The sequence below is a fragment of the Canis aureus genome, chromosome 28, assembly GCF_053574225.1.
Source record: "Canis aureus isolate CA01 chromosome 28, VMU_Caureus_v.1.0, whole genome shotgun sequence".
Lineage (NCBI taxonomy): Eukaryota > Metazoa > Chordata > Mammalia > Carnivora > Canidae > Canis > Canis aureus.
In genome coordinates, this window is record NC_135638.1 from 17,680,880 (window position 1) to 17,704,159 (window position 23,280).

Consider the following 23,280-nt stretch of genomic DNA (forward strand, 5'->3'; position numbering starts at 1 on the left):
GGTCCTGGGATCAAGTCCCACATCAGGATCCACATGGAGAGTCTTTTTCCCCCTCTGCCTATGTCTCTCCTTCTCTCTGTGTCTCTCATGAATAAATAAATAAAATATTTTTTAAAAAGTAAAACAGGGCAGCCCAGGTGGCTCAGTGGTTTAGCGCCGCCTTCAGCCCAGGGCATGATCCTGGAAACCTGGGATCGAGTCCCACATCAGGCTCCCTGCATGGAGCCTGCTTCTTCCTCTGCCTGTGTCTCTGCCTCTCTCTCTCTCTCTTCTCTGTGTATGCTCATGAATAAATAAATAAAATCTTTTAAAAAATAAATAAATAAAAAGTAAAACATATCAAGAATAAATAGTCATTAGAAACAAACATAATAAATGATAGAATTAGAAGATAGGAACTTTAAAACAGCTGTTATAAATAGTATAAATGTGCTTCAGAATTTAAAGAAAAACATGTACATAACAAGGAGAGAGATATAAGATATCAAAAAGAATCAAATTAAATTCTGGAGATAAAAGATCTGGAATTAAAAGGTTTTGGAAATAAAAATGTAACATTTTGCTGTCAACAGCAGAAAAACATTGCAAAATAAAAGGTCAATAAACTTGAAGACATCACAACAGAAATGATTTTTAAAATATATCATAGAGGGGTGACTGGCTGGCTCAGTCATGTAAGCATCTGACTTTGGCTCAGGTCATGATCTTGGGGTTGGGATCAAGCTCAGAGTCCAGCTCCCTGCTCAGCAGGGAGTCTGCTTGTGTTTCTCTTCTGCCCCTTGCTTGTGCTCATGCTCTTGTGCTTTCTTTCTCTCAAATGAATAAATAGAATCTTTTTTTTTTTAAGTGTAGCATATAGAGATAAGAGACCCAAAACTAACAATAGTCTAATGTATATGTAATTAGAAATTCAGAAAGAGATTAAGGAGAGACATAAAAAATTTGAAAAATTAACAATAGAAAATTTTCTAAATTTGGTAACTATAAATATCCAAGATATCAAGTAACTTCAAATAGAATAAACACACACAAAAAACGACTTGTTGAAAAGACGTTTAATTTTTTTTAATATTTTATTTATTTATTCATGATAGACATAGAGAGAGAGAGGCAGAGACACAGGCAGAGAGAGAAGCAGGCTCCATGCTGGGAGCCTGATATGGGATTCGATCCTGGGACTCCAGGATCACACCCTGGACCAAAGGCAGGCACCAAACCCGCTGAACCACCCAGGGATTCCAGAAATTTAAATTTTTTTAAACACCCATAAAAAGAAGGCACATGCACAAGAACTGAGATCAGAAGTTCAGAGTTTTTTTCAGAAATTATGCAAACAAAACACAATGAAATATCATTTGAAAAGAGTTAAGAGAAAAATCTGACAAATTAGAATTTCTATAGCTTGTAAAAATATATATACCAATAAAGATGACAAACTGAAGGGTTGTTCTATGAGTAAGGATGATAAAGTCAGTTGCTGCTGGATGTATATTATAAGAAATGTTAAAGGAAGTTCTTTAGGTTGAGAAAAAATGACTCTAGAAAGAAACTAGAATCTACCCAAAGACTGATGAATGTTAGAAATTGTTAATGTGATAGAAGGGGATAAGAAAAAAGAATGGAAGAAAGAGGGAAAGATACTATTGTAATATTCTCAAAGTGTACATTGAAGGAATGTAATATTATTTGAACCTCAATTATGATCAATAAAAGATGTATATTTTAATCCTTTGAACAGCCACAAAAAGAAGATGGATATAGCTAATAACCCCAAAGTAATCATTAAATAAAAGCTTTAAGAAAAATTCAATTAATTCAAAAGAAGTATAATAAGAGGAGAAGAAGAATAAAGAAAATATAGGACAAAAAACAAATTTATTTAGCAAACCTAAATAAATGAAAAGGCATCTCTGTTCATAGATAAGAAAACAATATTGTTAAGCTAGCATATTAACAATATTGTTAAGATACTCAAAGTGATCTATAATCTCTATGAAATCTCTATCAAAATGCTAAAGGTCTTTTTGGTAAAAATGGAAAAGCTGTCCTCTAAGTTCACATGGAATTTCAAGGGTTCCTAGACAGCCAACACAATCTATAAAAATAAAAATTAAAAAAACTGGAGGACTCAAACTCTTCATTTTCAAAACTTTCTGTAAAACTATAGTAATCAAAACAGTGTGGGTGAATGTATAGACCAATGAAATAGATATGAGACTCTAGAAATGAACCCATGGGTTCATGGGCAACTGATTTTCAACAGAGGTGCCAAGATTACTCAATATTACTCAATGGGGAAAAGAATAGTCTCTTCAACAAATAATTTGGGGATAACTAGATATTTATATGCAAAAATATAAAGTTGGACCCTTAACTCTTATATGTCATCAGTAACTCAAAAAAGATCACAAACTAAATAAAACCATAAACTGTTAGAAGAAAACATAGGGGCAAATCTTACTGACTTTGGACTTGGCAAAGGATTCTTAGATATAAATTCAAAACATGAAGAAAAAGAATAGATAAATGAGACTTCATCAAAATTTAGAACTTTCACCCATGAGGGAACATTATCAAGACATTATCAATACAACCTACAGAGTGGCAGAAAATATTTACAAACCATATATTTGATAAGAGTTTAGTATCCCAAATATATAATTAATTCTCACAACTCCATAAAAGGAAGCACATATGAAGATGCTCAACATCCTTAGTCATTAGGGAAATGGGAATAAGCCCCAATGAGATACTGCTTTGTACCTACTAAGATAAAAAGGGTGAAGGGAGGAGTGACAGGTTTTGGTGAGGATATGGAGAAATTGCACCATTTGTTTAAAAGGCTACCATTTCTCCATTGAACTACTTTTGCTCCTTTGTCAAAGATCAGTTGGCTCTATTTGTATGATTCTGTTTCTGTTCTATTGTGTTCTGTTGATCTATGTGCTTCTTCTTTCACCAATGCCACTTTGTCTTGATTACTGTAGCTTATTTTAAGTCTTTAAGTCAGGTAATGTGAGGTTTTTCTACATCAGTAATATGTTGACTCTTCTGTGTCTTTTGTTTTTCCATGTATTATTGTGTAATAACCTAGCATCCTGCAAACTGGATATATTTGTTTATTAGTTTCAGCAATTTTTGTCAATTTCCTAAGATTACAATACATAGACAGTTATCTCATCTGTGAATAATGATATTTTTCTTTCTTCCTTTCCAGTCAGTATATTTTATTTTTTTTCTTATCTTATTTCACTAACAAGGACTTCCAGTGCAATGTGAAGAAAGATAAGAGAGAACATTAAGAATATGTCCTGTTCTCAATTTAGAGAAAGACCTCCAACTAACATTAAGGTAATAGTCCATAGATATTATGTACAATGATAGCTATCGGCCTTTTGTAGATGTTCTTTATCAAGTTACAAAGGTTTTATTATTCCAAATTTGTTGAGAGTTTTTATCAGGAAGGTGTGTTGGACTGTGTAATGCTTTGTCTTATCAATTGATATGATTATATGATTTTTCTTTTTTAGCCTTGTTACGTTGGATTATATTGATTGATTATCAAATGCTGAACCAACCTTGTATATTTGGAACAAATCCCCCTTAGTCACAGTATATAATTCTTATTATACGTTGTTGCTTAGCTTTTTAATTGAATATTCAATAATAGGCAGAGACCCCAAAGAATTCTTACATAATGATGTCTTACACCTTTAGTTTATGAAGTATGTCAGGTAATACACTGAATTGAAAGTTCAAGAAGAAAGTTGGATATTCTTCAAAAAATACAAGAACATTAGGATTAGTTGGGGAAAAATTATTACAAACATAAGCGTTGACAAAAAGTGATTAAAGATGGTAGCAATAGCAAATTGTTAGACACAAGGATTCAGGTGATAAAAATAAAAAAGAATATTCACAGCAAGATCAAAAATGAGAGCCAAATTTTGAGAAACTTAAATTTGACTGTATTGGAAAAGCATATCTCAACTCAATTATTAAAACCAGTATGCCAAGCTCACAATTTCTCTCTTAAGATTCACTTAGACCTTTTCACTTTTATTCTTTACAAAACTGTACATTCAAGAAGGAGAATAATTTTTACATTCATAGAAAATATACAAATGCTTTTATAAAATTCCTTTGGCTGGAGGAACTGCTTTTATGCAGGTATTGATTGACATTTCTTTTCAGAAGTCTTCCTTTACAGGAGGTGAGGGCTTCTTATTTGAGAAAAGATGAGATGACACAAATAGAGCTATTCTAACTTATTTTCCCCAACTCATCATTTCATGATAATTTAGAAAAGAGTCATATTATAGTTCCTTCCTTTGCAGAGTTTTGATGATGATGACGATGATGATGATCCTCATTTTGTCACTTCCCCCAGCCATCAATATATCATATACTATCGCAATTTGCTAACGGTGACCTAATGTTTCACTTGTACTTATGCCTGAAAAATAAAATGCTTTACTTCTGGTTTTAACTCTGACATGTAAAAAAGCTTAGGAGTTGTCACTCTGTCCTTACAATAAGAAAAAAGTTGAACTAACTGAAAATCAACAACTTTTCTGACACCCACCAGAGAACTAACATTGTAGGGCAAACCACCACCCAACCTAGAGAGATGGACAAGTTGAGTGCTTATCTAGATATGCTTATCTAGAGTGGAAGTACCCACTAGAAACAAGTTACTAGGAGTACTTAACTGGAAATTTTGATAAATTGCTGGAACATAGAGTAGCATCAAAGTGAGATACTTGGGGCTGTAGTCTTGGACTCCTAACCCCCCAACACACACTTTGGGGGGTTTCATCACCCAGGTACCATACCATTTAGGAACAAGGGATTCCATCTGAAGATCGAAGACAGGTGTTCTTGTGGCTGTGGCAGAGGAAGGTGAAAAATAATCATTCCAAAATATGGTCAGTACATTCCACATAATAAATGCCTACACCTAGAATAAAAGCCTTTGCCAGAGTTTATCCTACCTGGAGAAATATCATTTTTTCAGCTCTATCCCCCTCTTGCTTCCTCCATGATCTGAGGGAGCTACAAAGCTACAACAATAGAGAAACGCTTCTATAGGTCACAGTGCAAAGACAAAAGACCACAAATGATTATGATTTAATCAGAATTTTATATAAAACTTCTCCTCTTCCACATATAACCACCACATAAACAAGGTATGATAATAATGGATTACGTATAAAGAGATCCAAGTGCAAACTCTCTGAAGAAGAGTACTCAGAAAAGATAAGAGAGGAGATGGAAAGGACACTAGAACTTTTGCACTTATAGCTACAGTAAATATTAAACACAGTTCAACTCATAAGCAGATGGAAATAAATCCTCACACTAACAGTTTATTAAAATCAGTTCCTAATACCTGATACAAAATATCCATCTTTCAACAAAAAATTGCAAGTCATGCCAAATACAAAAAAGGAAGGAAAGAAAAAAAAGAAAGAAAAGAAAAAAGAAAAGAAAAAAGAAAAAAGAAAAAAGAAAAGAAAAGAAAAGAATAAAAAAGAAAAGAAAAGAAAAAAGAAGGAAACAAACAGAGGGGAAAAAAAAAAAACAGTCTAAGGAAACAAAACACTATCATAACCAGACTCAGACATGACACAGATGACAAAATTGTCAGAGTTTAAATTAACTGATTAATGTGCTGAAGTGTCTAAAAAAAAAGTAGAAAATACATAAGAATAAATTGGCAATGAAAGCAAAAAGATGGAAATTCTAAGAAAAGGAAATGCTTAAAATAAAAAATGCTGCAGCAAGAATGAAATATGCCCACAGATTAGACACAAATGAAAAATCAATAAGTGAATGCAGGTCATGAAAACTTCATAAATTGAAATATAATGGGAAAAAATAAGAATAGTGAACAGAATATTCAAGAACTGAAGAACAATTTCAAATGATGTAACATACATGTTATCAGAAGAAATAAGAATGGAGCTAAAGAAATATTTGAAGTAATAATGACAGAGAACTTTCCAAAATTAATGGTAGACACAAAAGCACAAATCCAGGAAGCTTAGAGATAATCTAGTAGGATAAATATCACGAATACTGCACAAGATATTAAGTATTTAAACTGCAGAAAAACAAAAAATAAAATAAAAATACAAAAATAAATAAAAAATAAACTGCAGAAAAACAAAGACAAAAGAAAATCTTAAAAGAATCCAGAGGAGGCAGCCCCGGTGGCGCAGCGGTTTAGCGCCGCCTGCAGCCCAGGGCATGATCCTGGAGACCCTGGATCGAGTCCCACGTCAGGCTCTCTGCATGGAGCCTGCTTCTCCCTCTGCCTGTGTCTCTGCCTCTCTCTCTCTGTCTCTATGAATAAATAAATACAATCTTAAAAAAAAAAAAAAAAGAATCCAGAGGGAAAGAAAACTACTTCATAAAGTAATAAAAATAAGAATTACAGTACATTTGTTGCCAGAAACTATGCAGGCAACAAAACAATGGACCGAAATATTTAAACTATTCAAAGAAAAAAAAGCCTACAATTATATACCTAGAAAAATCATACTAAAAAATGAAGAAAACTTTTCTCTGACAACCAAAAACTGAGAAAATTCATTACCACCAGTTGTCCTTGCAAAACGTTAAAAGGAACTCTTCAAGCAGAAGTAAAATGATATAGGCCAAATCTCAGATCTACATAAATAAAGGAAGAGACATTGACATAATACTCCATTCAACAACAAAAAATGTACATTCTTCTCAGGCTTACATGAAGCATTTTCACCAAGATAGACTACATTTGGGGTAATAAAATTCACCTAAAGAAATGTATAAGAATGGGCAGCCCAGGTGGCTCAGCGGTTTAGCACCGCCTTCAGCCCAGGTGGCTTTAGCGGTTTAGCACCGCCTTCATATCCGGCTCCCTGCATGGAGCCTGCTTCTCTCTCTGACTGTGTCTCTGGCTCTCTCTGTCTCTGTGTCTCTCATGTATAAATAAATAAAATCTTTTAAAAAAAGAAAAGTATAAGAATAAAAATCATACAAAATATGTTCTCATATCATAATGAAATTAATCTAGATATTAATAATAGAATGAAAGCTTGGAAATCCCCAAATATTTGCAGAGTAATCCACATACTTCTAAATAACACATGAGCCAAGTAACAAGTTCCAAGAGAAATTCAAATTTTTCGATGTAAATGAAACTATAACATGTCAAATTACGTGCAGTGTAGTAAAAACGAGGTTTTGACAGAATTTTATGGTATTAAGTGTATATAGAAGAAAAAAAGAAAGATCTAAAAACCAATATCTTAACCTTCATCATTAAGAAACTAGTGAAAAAAAAAAGAGCCATTTAAGCCTAAAACAAGAAGAAGAAAATAATAAAAATTAGAGCATAAATCAGTGATATTGAAAACAAAACAGTAACAACAAAAAGAAAATCAACACAACCAAAATCTGGTTCCATGAAATAATAAATGACATAATTAATAACAAATAATTCTCTTAAAATCTCATATAAGGGTTGCTAAAATTTAAAGAAATGATAGTGAAAATGAATGGTAGAACAACCGGATCTTGTTCATTACTAGCGGAAATTAAAAATGGTATATTTACTTTGAAAGTTTGGCAATTTATCATTTAGTGATAAAATGAAGTGACCTATCATACCACAAAAAGACACGAGTGAATCTTAAGTACTCATTGCTAAGCAAAAGAAGCCAGTGTATGAAGTCTCTGTAACATATGATATTCTGCAGAAAGCAAAACTATGCACATGGTAAAAAGATCAGCGGTTATTAGGAGTTTAGGGGAGAGAGAAAAGGTTAAATAGGTAAAATGCAAATGGTTTTTTATGATGGTGAAACTATTTTTTTTTTATAATACTGTAATGGCAAATACATGACACTATGAATTTGTCAAAAACCATAGAACTTTTCAGCACAAAGAATGAATCTTAATGTATGCAAGTTTAAATAAATATCATTTTGGATATCTGGAGCTCCTAGTATGGAATAAGAATGTGACAAACAAAATAACTGTATCACAAATATGTGAAAAAAAGCTCACGGAAAAGGATAAGGTGGGGGTAGGGGGAAAGTGTTGGCCAAAGTAAATTTGGAATTCATTAGAGACTGTATGATTAAAGGTAAAGGCAACTGTACTAAACACGGTACTCTTAATTGATAAAGTTATTTCCCACAACAATATGTGTTCACTATCACTGTTATATATATCAAACTGAACAATAAGTAAACGTAAGGTTAATGATGGGAGTCAAATTATTCACTGTTGGATTGGAAGGTTACATATAAGCAGATGCTATAGGAGGCTAGAATGATCCATGGATTAGAGTTGTAATCATCAGTATGAACTCATTTTGCTTAATATGCATGCAGATGGTTACATACAGAAATTATGTGTAACATACGCACTGGTATGTGAATATACAGGGGTTGGTATACACACATGTGTTTCCTTGAACTGTCAAATCAGAATAGTTAGAAGCAACTAACTCTAAATCATAATAGTACATCTCATTATGAACACACGTAGTACTCAGATACTATTTTTATTACTATTCTCCAATGGAAAACAAAACAGAGCTCCTTGAAGAAACTCTAGAATGGAATGGGAAATATACAAGATGAGCCTAGAGCACTGGTAGTGTCAGAAAATAAGGAAGTGTAAACACACTTACACACACATAATGGTGGAAATGTGTCAAAGGGACACAGGAGCCAACTGGAAGAGTTATCAATGGCCAAAACTGAAGCAAAAAAATAAACAAAACTGTATTGGATTATAACTCTAAATATAAAATAAATCTCTGAGTACATAATATAAACAAGTGACTAAACAAATAAATGAGGGAGAATAGGCAAATCTCATACACAGAATTCTAAATAATTTACCTATGTACACATTCTTCTGTAAAGGAGATGGAGCATGACTCCTCACTCCATAAGTGTGGGCTGGGCATAGTGATTTCCTTCCAAAGAATGATATGAAAAAGAAAAAAAAAATAGTAACCTTATAATGGAGAAACCTGACAAACAATATCTCAGCTCGCGATCAAGATTAATATCCTCAGTGCTAAGTCAGATTGACAATGTGTTCCTTGATATGATAATAGTGGGTACACTGAAGTGATAAAAATGACACTTTACTTCTGTGGTCTCCCTTCCAAGAACATGTAACTTTCGTCTAATTATGAGGAAAATATCAGACAAATCTCAATGGAAGAACATTCAGCAAAATACCTTACCAATACTCCTCAAAACTGTCAAGGTCATCAAAAACAAGGAGAGTAGGGAAAACTATCACAGGCAAGAGCTGCTTAAGGAGACATGAGGACTAAATGCAATGTGGTATCCTGAACGGAATCTTAAAACAAAAAGAGACTTTGTTAGAAATCAAGGAATCTGAATTAAGTATAGGCTTTTGTTAATAGTACCATATCCATATTGCCTCATTAATTGTAACAAACGAACCATCATGTTGAATGATGGTAATAATAGGGGAAACCCAGTATGGGGACTATGAGAAATCTCTATTTTACCCTCATACTCTTTCTGCAAGTCTAAAATGTTTATAAAATGAAAACTTTAACAATGTACTTGATTTTACACTTTCCTTGAATCACTTTGTAACATATCTAAAATACTTCAGACAAATAAAAATGAAAGAAAATTTCCAGTTTTGGGGGGAATCAATTCTTCCTGAGTCTCTGTTTCTACACGTCATGTCAACAGGGGAACTGATTATCTTTTATTCCAGGCTATCTTTTCAAGGATTTTGTATAACGAACATTTTTTGAAGGTGGAGATAGTGTCTGCCTCCACAGGGAAGTGCCCACAAGTTTCCTACTCATTTTTAAAGATTTGTTTGGGGGCACCTGGGTGGCTCAGTTAGTTAAGTATCTGCGTCCGGCTCAGGTCATGATCACAGGGTCCTGGGGTCCTGGGATGGAGCCCTACCTCAGGCTCCTACTCAGTGTGTGTGGGGGGGGGGGTGGCTGCTTCTCCTTCTCCCTCTGCTGTTCCCCCTGCTTGTGCTTTCTTTCTCTCTACTCTCTCTCTCTCTCTCATTCATGAATAAATAAAATTCTTTAAAAAAAATATTTTTCTGGTCGAAATTCAGAATTCTTTTGTAATCCAGCCCACTGTGCATGCAGGCTTTAATCTGGGCCCATTGACATTGCTTAGTGTGACTTCAGGACAAGGGATACTGAAACAAATGTGCTGATGCTCCTGCTGCTTGCAGGACCATGAGTAATAATGTCTTTGTGCTTTGACCCAGTGATCACATGTCTACCATCAGCCTCCCTAAAACCATGGCAGTTTAATTTGTTAGCTTTCAAGTGGGACAAAAATCTCAAACCTTTCACAGTTCTTAAGAGTCTTTATATTTGAATATTACCATTGATTTTTTTCACTTATGAGCAAATTAAACTCTAAAACATGTAGAAATTTTGTCTTAATGTTATTCTGGCTGCAATTTTCTACTAAATATGAACTTTCTTTCATTTCCCTTCTGTTTTCCATTTTATTTGACATTTTATTTTTACCACAAATTTATCAATTCACTTTTATGAACCATTTTATATATGCATTACCCCCATGTGATCATCACACTAAACAAAAGTGGCATTACTGTCTTATGCACCAATTAAATATATATGTATTTTTAATTTGTTACTGGTTAGTTAATAGCTATAGTTCCAAAACTTTTCTCCCCAACTATTCCCACTGCTTCTGACCCCCAGGTACCTTCCCAAGATTCCCACACCACAGTCTGTTGTAGCAACTAAAAGGTTAACATTGGTTCCAGCCCAAGGTCAAGAATGACTTAAAGAGTTACTGGCCTCCTGCATCCATAAGTTCAAATTCTTCAAAAGTGATAACTAAATGTTTAATATTACATCTGGTAATTTCCACATTGTATTGACAATAAATCTGAGGATCAGAAAGGTTGGTAACGTACCAAGTTGCTTAGCATAGATATTCTGATGCCAGGATTTAAGTGGCGAACTGATTGAATCAAAAGACCTTACCTTGTCTTCCATGTCCTTTGCCTCTGCTATTCTAAGCAGGTATGTTCTCTTTTCAGTCTTTTAAGTGAGAAATGCTTATTTGCTTTACTTTATTCATATCTGTAAATATGTCCATATTAAATGACTCAAAATTCTCATTACAAGAAAGCCCTAAATGTTAGGTCAACAGTCTACAGGCTTAATACATGATGAGGAGTGTAAGACCTTAAAATGTAAAGCAAAAAAGTACAGAGCTTGAAGTATTTCATATACCAGAAAACCTGCATTTCATCTACCATGGTTTATGGTCCTTTTTCTTAATTAATTTGGTCTAAGAAACAAATACCTAGGCAAAATGATAGCACTACTGAGACTTGATGAATAATTAAGACCTAAAAAAAAACTTCAGCCATTTGAGCTACAACATATTTGCTACTAACTTGAAAAATTTAGTATTTTTTTAAGTCTACCTATAACAAATGTCCTTTTCCTCAAGCACTAAAATATCTTGGAAAAGATTTCACTTGAAATTATTATGGTTTTTCTTTTTTCTACTTTCCAAGGCTCTAATGGAATTTTGCATAGGTTAGCTGCAAGCAGCGTTTGGTAGAAAAGGCCTTTGATAACCTCTTCCACAACCAGATAGGCTCATGTAAATCTATGAAAATCAAATGACAGAATGAATGTTTGTGTTCTCTTTTTACTCATAGAGGGTTGGAGGGTAGATGTCTGGAGATTCAAAAAAGCAAAATTGAGTTCTAGATATAAAAGTCCAGGACACCAATTTTCAAGTAGAAATTAAGGTATTGAAAGAGGTTATTTAATCTTGAATTTGCAAAATTACACAATGAAAAGTAATGATTTCAATAAGACTGGCAAAAGAGGAGAGTAGGCAGTAAATATCTTTGGCAAATTCCCTTTAGAAATTAACTCCTGGACATAAGCCTTACCAAATAATCAGAAATACATGTATGATTTCAAAAATACTAACACTTAAAAAACAACACTTCTCATGAGCGGCAATTTGATTCTGTATTAACCAACTGTATAATTCAAATATGAGAATAAGCGTGTCACCAATTCATGGTTAAAAGACTGAACTGTAGCCCTCCCTCTAGACTCAACTAATTGGTTTATTGCTTTGAAGAGCTGGTCACAAGGAAAACAGTTGGTAGCAGGGGCTTTCAACATAGGTTGTTATATGAAATAACTAATTTAAGCCTTCTCAGACTCAATTACCAGCTGGTCAATATGAGACCACATCTTCAGATGGATAATGAGAGGAATGGTGCTCTAGTTTAGAATCAACAGCTACACTCCAACCTAACCTTTACCACCAATGTCAATAGATCTCAGGAGCTCTCTATTTCCTGTCAAAATCCTTAAATTGGTTTATATGATTTGTCCAAATATATGTACTTCCTCTTAGCAAAAACAAAAACAAAGATGATGGTATTAATATCAAATGAAGAATCTTTTCAAAGAAGATGCATCACATTATTTTTATCAGACTATATTTTTCAAAACATTTTATCATAGTTCAAATTTGGATTCACAATCTAGCTATGTCATGCAGACAGGAGATCAGAGGGTAGTGTATTTGCTGATTTTGAAGAAGCAAAGACAGTTTTTGTTCATTAGTATATTATGATTTTAGAAAATTGCTATGGCTGCTAATAAAATGCTGTTGACTTTCTAAATGTGATTAATCCAGTTGTTTTCAGGTTGTCCACCTATGACTGAACATATAAGGTTTATGACTAATAGGTAAAAGATGATCAATGATGTTTAAGTCTACAAAACCATTTCTGTGGATTCTTGACCTTCATTGCTACTGGAGCAATGCCTCATAATCTTTAAAGTGCACATGAACTGCCTAGGGACCTTGTTAGAATAGAGGTTCTGATTTAGAAGATCTGAGATGGGACCCATGATTCTGCTTTAGTTGTGATGCTGCAAATCCATGTATCACAGTGTTGGCAGCAATGCGCTAGTGAACACACCTGAAAAAACTAGCTTTCATCTGATACTCTGAACCCAGTAGGTGTCTTTTCAAACAAGAGTAAGTGATTACCCACCCCCGTGATACTAGTTTATTTTCCTGCTTGATGAGATTCTAGGAGAGCTTTCTCACAAATATTATAAATGTGCATGTGAATTCTAAAATCATTACTTGTAGCACCAAACTTAATTAGGGCTTTAAGATATATTTTAATCTTATTTTTATATGTATCTATCTCTTAAAAGTCACCAGTTCATACTAATATTCCAAAAACAAAGAGCTCATTCTCATCTTCCCCCTTTTCTTAGTGCTAACTTCCTTTCCCAACAGAGACCAGCCTGTTTCTTACTATCCAAATCTATTTACTAATTTGCTCAGTCCTGAACGTAACACAGGGTATTTCAGAATTGCTAACAATTCTGGTTTCAGAATTGCTAACACAAACTATGGTGATAAATACTTACGGATTGGAGTACATTTACAATTTGATTTGTCTTCAGTCTTCAGTTATATAGTCAACACGCTATTCCAAAATTATTTAAGTCCATTTTTCCTGAGTACCATCTTCTCATCTTTATGGAGTAAGTAATATTTACTTGAAATACACTTCGGCTTACTTGTTTCGGTTGATATTCCATATTTTTTCTTTCAAGTCCTCCAATTTTTGCTGATATTATAGATCTATTTCTTAACTATGTGAAACATATGGTTCTAAAAATCAGAACTTTATCAAATTTACACTCAGAAAAGTGTCATTTCCCATCTCTTTCACTCAATGCCCTTCCCTCCATCTTCTCTACCCTACTCCCACTTCTTCCTGTGGGGCACCAATCTCAATCATGTTGCTTATCTTGCTTGTGTTTCTTTTTGGATGAATGAGCAAAATCTATGTCCCAGAGCAATTTATTAAAAATTATATCTATGAGAGGACAATTTTATCGTTTACTTAATTTCCATGTGTATCTGTTTGAGTTTTGAACTTTGTATTCTATTCCACTGATAGGTTTGTCTCACTATGTCCCAGTACCTTATGTTTTAATTACAGAGGTTTCTAGTATGCTTATTATTTGGTAGGAATCAGCTTCTTCATAATCTTTTATGGAAAGCTAACATATTGAAGATACTATTTTGCTTTTTCCTTCCTCATTTAACTGTATATCCCAGAAATCACTCCATATAGGTTATAAGTTCTTTGTAATTTTTTTCAATGTAATAGTATTCGCATAATTCAATCAATTACTTGGTTTTATATGAGCATTTTGTTTGCTTTCCAATATTTTCAAACCAAGCCATACAGTGAATAACCATATGGAATATCCATTCCATATTTTCAGAGATGTATCTTCAGGATAAACTACTGGAAGTAAAATTACTTTGCTAAAATGTGAGTGTTTAAATAGTTTTGTTAAACATATTTTTTTATTTTTCTTTTAAAATGGTTTACCAATTTGCTTTCCTCACAGCTGTAAATGAGAGTATCTCTTCCCATACAGCCTCACCAAGGGAATGTGTTGTCGTACTTTTTAATTCTCATCAATGTGATAAATGAGAAATGGTTTGAAAGTATAGTTTCAATTCCCATTTCTCTAATTTATAAGTGAGGGTGAACATCCTTTCATGGACTTAAAATGATAATACAGACTTAAAAATCTATGAATTATCTGTTCATATATTTGCCCTCTTTTCTATTAGTTTTTTGGGCTTTTTTCTCTCATGTTTTAACAATTTGAGAAGTGCATCCATAATTCAAGGAGTTTCTAAGTGCACTCAGTATTTACTTTCTACTGTCCATGTTGGTTCTTCACTGCCCATGTGTGCCGGCTCTCTCTCCCAGCAATGAAAGAATGTCTAGAGAGCAATCAGAAGCTCCCAGAGTTCTAAAGGCCTTGGCTGGCACTGACACAGATACCTGCCACAGATGATATTCATCAAAGCAAGTCAAAGATTCAACAAAACTCAAAGTATTGGTCATAGAGAAGTATCCTTTGTTCCACCCCTGGAACAAATTTCTGTTGCAAAGCAAGCAGATACATCAAGGTCAGGGAACTGAATCACTTTTGCAATGTACCACCAGCGATCTTAAAAGAGAGGTGATGAGGGAAGGTAACAGATTGGATGATTATAATTTACATTGGAAAATAATTCAAGACATTTTCAAGGAAGAATTTTTGAAGATGAGATGTAAAATTTAAATAAGAACCACAATAATTAAGAGGATAGTAAGACCCGGGCATAGGAACCCAAGGCAGGAATGATTATAGTGCTAAAAATCTGATGAGCTAACTATAATAGAATTTACAAAAGGCCTACTTGCACACTAATCACTTGACAAACAATTCCCTGTAACATAAACCTCATAACAATCCCATGAAAAAGGATGATAACCCTTTCTTTATGAATGAGGAAATGTGTTCTTGCCTAAGATTACAAGCTTGACCCCATAATAGAATTGGAATTTTAAATCAAGTCCTTAGTTTGCTAAACCCTATATGAATCCCTCTGTATGAGGAAATATCTATTTCAAGCAATATTTCCTCCAGAGACTATCTCACAGTTCAAACATGTCTTGTGAAGTGTGTGAATGATTTTTTAAATAGCAAATTACATACTTGTTCATAGTAAAGATTGTCTTGGGTGCATAATTATATTGAAAAATCTTCTTCAACTAGCTCTCTATTTAGAGGAAGAATCCATGGGATCATAACCAGTCGTTATTTTGGTCTGGTATACTTTTCTACCAGTGGCTCTCTACCTCAGCTAAATATTTTAATCATATAGGGAGCAGTTTTAAATAATCTAGAGGGAAGGGCCAAAGTGAAACATATCAAATTAGAAATTCTAAGGTTGGAACACAGGAACTGGTATTGATTTTTCAAGCCCCCAGAATACCTACATGAGCATTCATCGTTGAGATTCTGATCTAGAATGAAACTAACCCACTGGGAAAATAACACTGATGAGCCCCCTAAAACAAAACATTAGCCTGAATTCACCATTTATAATATTCTATTCCCCAGGAAATAAGTATAATCTTCATTCCCATGCAAGCCATCATATCCCTTATTTCGGCACTTTTTTATTCATTTTATTCATATTTGTTGATTTTACATTCTTAATTCAAAAAATAATTATTATATTTATTGCAGGAGTTTTTATTGCGTATTTGATAATATTTGAGGGCCCAGTACATAAAAGGCATTGTGAGAAAATCAGTAATGAAAATTCCTCTCAAGAATTTATTGAATAGATAAAGAAAACACATACATGAAAAGAGTGCAAACATTTTCACAAAATAGAACTATATCACAAATTGGCATAAAATGCTATGAGAATTGAGATTGAGGTATATAATACTGAAGGTATTAGGGAGTTTTTGGAGGAAGTGGCTTTTAAGCAAGGCCATCAAGAATAGATAAACTTGCTGACATTATATGGATTAAAATAATCATGTTCTATATAGATCCTTACTTAGAATAGCAAGGTATCTGCCATTTTGAATTGTACAGACAGCCGGAAATGTCCATGCTTCTCAACTTTCTGTAGTGGAAGTATCTAATAGTGATTTAGAAAAATCAATAGCTTTGGAAACTCTATAGCCAGCATCAGAAATTCTAAGTATTAAATGGGATGAATGAGTTTTTCCTTCTAACATGGAATATCATTTATGCTTTATTACAGTGTTATCAAACTAGAGCTTACTTTATTAAAGCAATACAAGAAAAAAATTCAGAATTAATAAAAAGTCTAAATTTTAAAAAATAGCCTTTAATTCACTTTCAATTGCTCAGTATATCAAAATACTTCATTACATGTTTCTAAGGAGTACTGTTTGGATAAAAAGATGCCTTTTGCAATTATTATATTATTTATCTGTAAATTTAAAGAAGAAAACAGTATTTGGAAAATGGTTGCTATTTTGAATGATCATCTATCCTGATCTTTTTTGCACTTCTTACTTTGTTTAAAAAATTATTTTTTATTCTTTTGTCATAGTGTGCAAAAAGGTTATCTTAATGGCTTTATATATGTTGGTTTTTAAGTATTTCTAAACACATTAGAAATACATAATTTCTTATATTTTTAGTGCTCATGGGGCTTATTCCTTACTTACCAAGAACTAAAATAAATCATATAACTGCTGAGGATGATGTTGTACAGAGAAGCTCCCTATATAAGCATAAGTTCAATTATCTTCTAAGTCATGTAAGAATTATGGAAGATCTTCCTTGGAAAGAATAGTGACCCATAGTCCATGTTAGATATTTGATTTTCTTATAAAGAGGTTTTTGAGGACCTTCAATTTATGTAATTTTACAAATAAATTGAGCAATAATATCTTAGTGAGTTTTAAGTGTATTTTCTTATTTATCTATTGAACAAACACCTAATAATCATCTACTATATGCAGGAGACTATATTAGGTTATGTTCACTATTTAGAAGAAGTTAATTCAAGATTGATAATTTTTTACAAAAAGAAAATTGGATCATCTGGTCATTTATGATTAACTGAGGCTAATATGTATGAATTGGGTCAGTAGGCAATAAAATACAGTTGGCTTAAGTTAAATCATTGATTATAGTGCTCTGAATGAAGCTAAAACACCATTTTCACTAGTTTACTTAAAATCAGCATAACCATTATATTTTACATTAAATTTTCATTCAATAAAATTACATTAAATTTATCTAAATCACAACTTAGAGAGTTAACAAACTGATGGAGATTGGCTACACTAACTTAATAAAAGAAACATGGTTTGAGACTTAATTGTTTTTAGAATAGCTACAGTTTTCTCAAGAAGGCCTAATAACCTTTTCAATCAGAATCCTATTGTCAGTTTCTTTTTCCTCTTTCCAAAGAAAAGAGCCCATCCCTAAATAAACATCTCTTACAGAAACCAGAATGCCATCTACTGGCAGCCGCCAAAATTTTAACTTTTAAACAACAACAAAAAAAAAGTATTCTTAATCAGTTTAAAAAATATATATTTTAATGAAGAAATGCCTACAGTTTGAAATAAACACCTATGTTAAATGTTTGTATGTTTAAAAGTTGAGATATTTTCTACATACAAACTGCATTTATTTCCATCATAGGAAAACCACTTTCATTGAGTCATGTAAATAACATAATTATCAAACACCTAATACCATCCCAACATTCTTAATAATTGGGAGAAGAAAAAAGATGCTCTGAGTGGGAAAATACTGTTTGATATTTCTAGATATTATTAGTCACATATTTACCTCTTACCTTAATATTTAGTTCCAAAGAATATTGATGGAAATTGTATATAGCATAGTATTGAGAACTTTATTGAAAACTGATTTTGTGATAAAAGACTCCAGTGAAGCCACAGTGAAATTCTCCCATACTTAGTTATAGAATTAATTGACTTAATCATATTTTTTGAGGTAAGGCTTTAAAAACATATTGTTACCAAATATATAATCATTATTTTTAAATAGATAAACTTAATATTGAATTTATACTGTGATGTCATAAATGTGTCTGTACCTATATCTATATATAGTGTATATATACATGCATATATACCAGATGTTTCATTCAATTGATTCTACAATAAAAGAAGGTAATGAACATGGAAAATCAACTTTAGATTTTAAAGTACCAATAAGCTCTTTCAAAAATAATCCATGCATCATTTTAATGGTTTACTACAAGCATATTCTTATCTTTTTTATTGTTCTTTCAAGTATAATTTTGCACACTTACAAGATTTAATTCCATGAGTAGAATTCACACAGAGATTATGAAAGCTTGGAGAATGGATGCATATCATAATCTGTCTCATAAAGCACCCAGTCCCCCTATATTTTGCAGAGGACTTGTTTCCTCAGTCACGAGTAGGAAGCTTGATAAGGAAAGCCCAAAGGCAGCAGTCAAGCCAGCCTAGGAATGTGCATAATTCATGCATAACAATGCATTTCAGGAAATCTTGAAATCTTGTCATGTCTTTTTCACTTAAAGTACGAGAGGAGTACTTAAAAAGTAAGTCCTATCAGTCCAGAAAGGCATTTTTAAAAGGCCATTATAAACGAAGTTCTCAGAACTCTGGCTCCAGCGAAGACATAAAGGTTAAAAATTGCCCAGGCAGCCCCTACTCTATGATCATCTTATTTTAAATGCAGATTGTCAGCAACTTTGAACTATGCATGTTCATGAAAAAGTTTAGAGAAATGAAAAGATATGGTAGTAAGAACAAGAGCATTTTCTTGCACAGAAATTTGAGAGCATAACATACTGTATAAGCCAGCCTTGGGATTGTGATGATTCTTATACAAGACAAAGAAGATAGTATTATTAATACATTACTTTATTGCCCACATACATTAATATTGTGTATGTTTTTAATTTAAATATAAGAATTCCCAGAGAACGTATTCTTTAGTGACATACTCAAATTTTGAATGATCTATATAAAACTCTTTTATAAGAAAGTTTTATAAGCCGCTTTTAAAATTGTAAAAAAGATCCTGAAAATTAATCCATGAAGAAAATTCAAATTAACTTATGCATGTACACAGATACATGTATCACCTGTATTGCTTAAACAAAAACAAATTATAAAGAAACTAGACTATCTTGCCTTTGTAAGAGACACTGCACTGCTTTAGATCACTGAACAATTTTTAAAATGAATTAAAATGTTACATATCATCTGCTCTCCTCTCCATCCTGAAAAAATTTTGAGGTAGCCGACTGTTTTGAAATAAATTTCCCTGCAGTTGCTATAGTGATGATAATAAAGTTCTTGCTTCTATTTGTGTGACAGAGGTTCCTAGCAGAACACTTGAAAAGGTAAGCTAATCAAAATGAAGACACTGTTAGTTCTCCTCTTCAAGGCAGCCTTCTTAAAGATGATTCACAATTACAAGACTCAACCATTGTCGACAATTTTATTGTATGTACATTATCATAATCTTTCTCAACGTAGCCCTAAAAAATTATACAGCAGAGATGAGTCCTCCTTTTTTTTATTATTATAGGTCAAAGTCATTGGACAAAGGATATGTAAGTTAATTTTGGATATTTTTGTATGAAAATTAATGATTGAATCAAAGATACTGGTCCATTAACAATTTTTGTCCATTACAAAGCTTTATTTTTCTAACAATACAATGATTGTATGATATTTTGCTTCAATAGTATACGTTGTTCAAGTCTCATTTCATCTCAGTGTTGATGCAAACCAAAGAGCTCAAAAGCAGACAGTTACTTGTCAGACTGGATGAATCATCAAAGATGTGTCATGGATAAAGCAGCATGGCTTAGATACATGTCCTACTGCATCGATGTAAAAGTCTAATAATATTTACCTTAAAACATTTGAGAAATGTAAATAGCTTTAAAAATTATTGGTTCAGAGAGAAAATATGCAAAAGAGCTCATATGAGTATAGAAGGTATTTTATGTCTTTTTGATAAATAAGCAGAAATATTTATCCTGACTCCCAAAACCCAAATAGTTAAAAATAGCAATCACAGTTCAAGGAAGTATTTTATTAAAATACTCACCATACTTCCTAATCATGGCAACATTAAAAAGATGCATAACTCTTGTGCATTAACTAGGACCTGTAGGTATTTTATTCATAAGCATGCATTCTCTTTTATATTTTCACTAACCTTTAGGAATGGTTCCCTTGCTTACAAATAAACCATATTCTAAATGGTTTATATTCATTTTCTTCATTTTCTACTACAATGTGACAATTTATCTCAAATTTAGTGACCTGAATAACAGCCTTTTGTTAATGAATCTAGGTGCAGAGTGATGGGCTCAGAAATCACCCATTGGTCCTGGTCAGAATTCACCCATTCTAAGGGTGAAATCAAAATGTTAGCCAGTCTGATTTTTCATCTGGAGTCTTCCAGGGGATCTCTTTCAGTATCAGTGTAGGGGAAGAATTCAACTTCTTGTCCTTGTAGTACTAAAGAACATGTTTCCTTGTGGACTATTATTATTTGGGGGTCCACTCTGCCCATAGAGGCTGTTTGCATTCCTTATCTTATGGCTCTCTATAACTTCAGAACCAGAATTGGAGAATCTCTCTCATATAAAATCCTTCTCACACTCTGAATCTCTGACTTTTGAAAAAGCACAGTCCTTTTTAAGGGCTCAGCTGATTAGGTCAGGCTCACCTCAGATAATCTCCCTTTTTTTTAAAGTCAACTGTGGCATATAAATTAACCTAATTATGGGAATAATTAGATTATGGTATTCACAGTCCTGGGGTGTACATACTAGAGGATGGATATTTATGGGGCCATCCTATAATTTTTCTATCATGTGATACAAATGTATTTGGTTATTCCATGAAACAGAGGGGATTTTTCATCTATTTTCATCTTAATAGACTCGAGATAAAACACACATAATATGTGCTAAGAAATTGACTTTAAAAATCATTTGTAAGTTCTTTCCAAGATAAAAGATAAGTACACTGATATGGGGCATTATTAGTATTCACACAGCATTATGTAAAGGGTAGGTGGTAATTAGAGCTCTCTCTTCCTTTTCAAAATTTCCAATAATAGAAGATGATAATCATAACCCAGAATCAAATTCACCGAAAGGCAACTTAAGTATTTTACAAAAGCTCAGTGGTCAAAAATTCTAACCCTAGTTCATTTTCCTAACATTTTTTCTTTACTAGCAGATATTTGATCAGAGATTATCTAAATAGCTACACCTATATATATTTATGAAAATTCAAATGAAATTTCTGTAAATATCAGAGAACACCTAAACTGAGAAAATTAATTTCGTTGTTTACACAAATGTCCTATTACATTTACTGGTGACTTTAAACCATGTGACAAACACAGTCTAAGTCATCCTAGTGATGAAAACAATTGTATGTGAATTTCTGATGATAAGGTTAATAATTTATTTTACTATGGACATTTTAAAACTGAAATTTAAATTTAAAACAGTATTTTCCAAAGTAGTATATGCTTATAGGTCAGCAATGTAAAGCCATAACCTGACCAATGACATTCAGGTCATGAGCAAACATATGGTCTGCCACAGTGACTCAATTAACCATCCATCAATGTAATTGCATAATACATCAGAAGAGGTAGTCTCCCACCATTGACGGTCAGCATTTGTATTAAATTTAACAGTAAAAAGCATCACTTTGATGTAGTTTATTTGCCTATATCATGTGAAATCTTTTAAAATAATGTATTTGATATTGTATTTATATTATTTGTTCCTTGGAAGAAATTTTTGACAAACTTGAGTTTGGACTGCTGTTTAGGAATGATTCCTCTTATAATAAGCTGGTATAGGTGAAAAGCACAACTTACAAGACAAGTATAGGACTTTAATCAATTCTAATCATATTAATATTGTAATAAGAAGATAGGCCATTTACACATTGTGCAAATTGTGCATAAAGTTAACACAATACAAACTTCTAAGAAAATCCATGGCTAAACTGATTAATGCAACTTTCTAGACATTGAATCTTTCTAGAATACTACACATGATAAAATAATGGCAACTATTTATAAGTAATATTTTCTTTAAAAATATGTGTATAGAAATTAAACTGGAGCAGAAGCATGATAGTAAAAGAGCTTGAAATATATAAGCAAATAAACAATGTATTGGGCTTATATTTCATAATTAAGATGATTTAGGAAATGCCACATTCCTATCTGACATCTTTCTCCTTAAGTTCACATCCTGAGGAATGGTTCCACCAATATTATGTGAATTTGCCCATAAGCCTTAGTGTAAAGGGGAAAAAAACTGGAAAGGATTTAAAGAGATCTTTTACTCAATTAGTAAATAGATACTATTTGCATTACCTTTGGTGAAGGGAATCATCTTGGCCAGAGCCCATTGATATATGATTCTTGCTATGGAAAAAAATTCATGTTGCTAGATTATTTTTCTATTTTTCCAGGATTTGAAATTCCTCTGGTATGATTCTATTTTTCTGACCTACAGTTGTTTAATATAAAATCTTACTGGTAAATTTTTACTGGTAAAGAATTACCAGATATTTATCTGGTTTTCTTTATTTTTCCCAAACTGGCCTGCCATTTTAAAATAAAGTATGATATTTCACACAAGAAGTATAAAATGTTAGTGATATGTAAATTCTAACAAAACAAAAACTGTATATGATTTCTAATTACCAGTTGTGTTAGGTATTAGTTTAAAAAAGGAAAAAAGATGATGGGTCAAGAAGAAGAAATGAACAAGGCTTCAAAAA

The 23,280-nt window shown here is 32.7% G+C and overlaps 2 long non-coding RNA genes across 5 annotated transcripts in view; one reads left to right on the forward strand and one right to left on the reverse strand.

Moving 5' to 3' along the window:
* Window positions 1–4,052: 4,052 nt before the first annotated feature.
* On the reverse strand, window positions 4,053–9,384 carry LOC144300195 (uncharacterized). The gene is made up of 3 exons (XR_013366783.1): window positions 9,254–9,384; window positions 8,901–8,977; window positions 4,053–4,887 (listed from the first exon to the last, which is right to left on the reverse strand). It is a non-coding gene; the product is annotated as an uncharacterized LOC144300195 (long non-coding RNA).
* Window positions 9,385–19,849: 10,465 nt separating this feature from the next.
* LOC144300196 (uncharacterized) overlaps window positions 19,850–23,280 on the forward strand; it is a 28,017-nt gene continuing 24,586 nt past the window's right edge. For 3 of the 4 annotated variants that reach the window (XR_013366784.1, XR_013366786.1, XR_013366787.1), the window contains exons 1-2: window positions 19,856–19,950; window positions 20,036–20,060. This is a non-coding gene — a long non-coding RNA (uncharacterized LOC144300196). Of the gene's footprint in view, window positions 19,951–20,035; window positions 20,061–23,280 lie in introns of all 4 variants that reach the window. The other variant, XR_013366785.1, reaches the window with a different exon arrangement.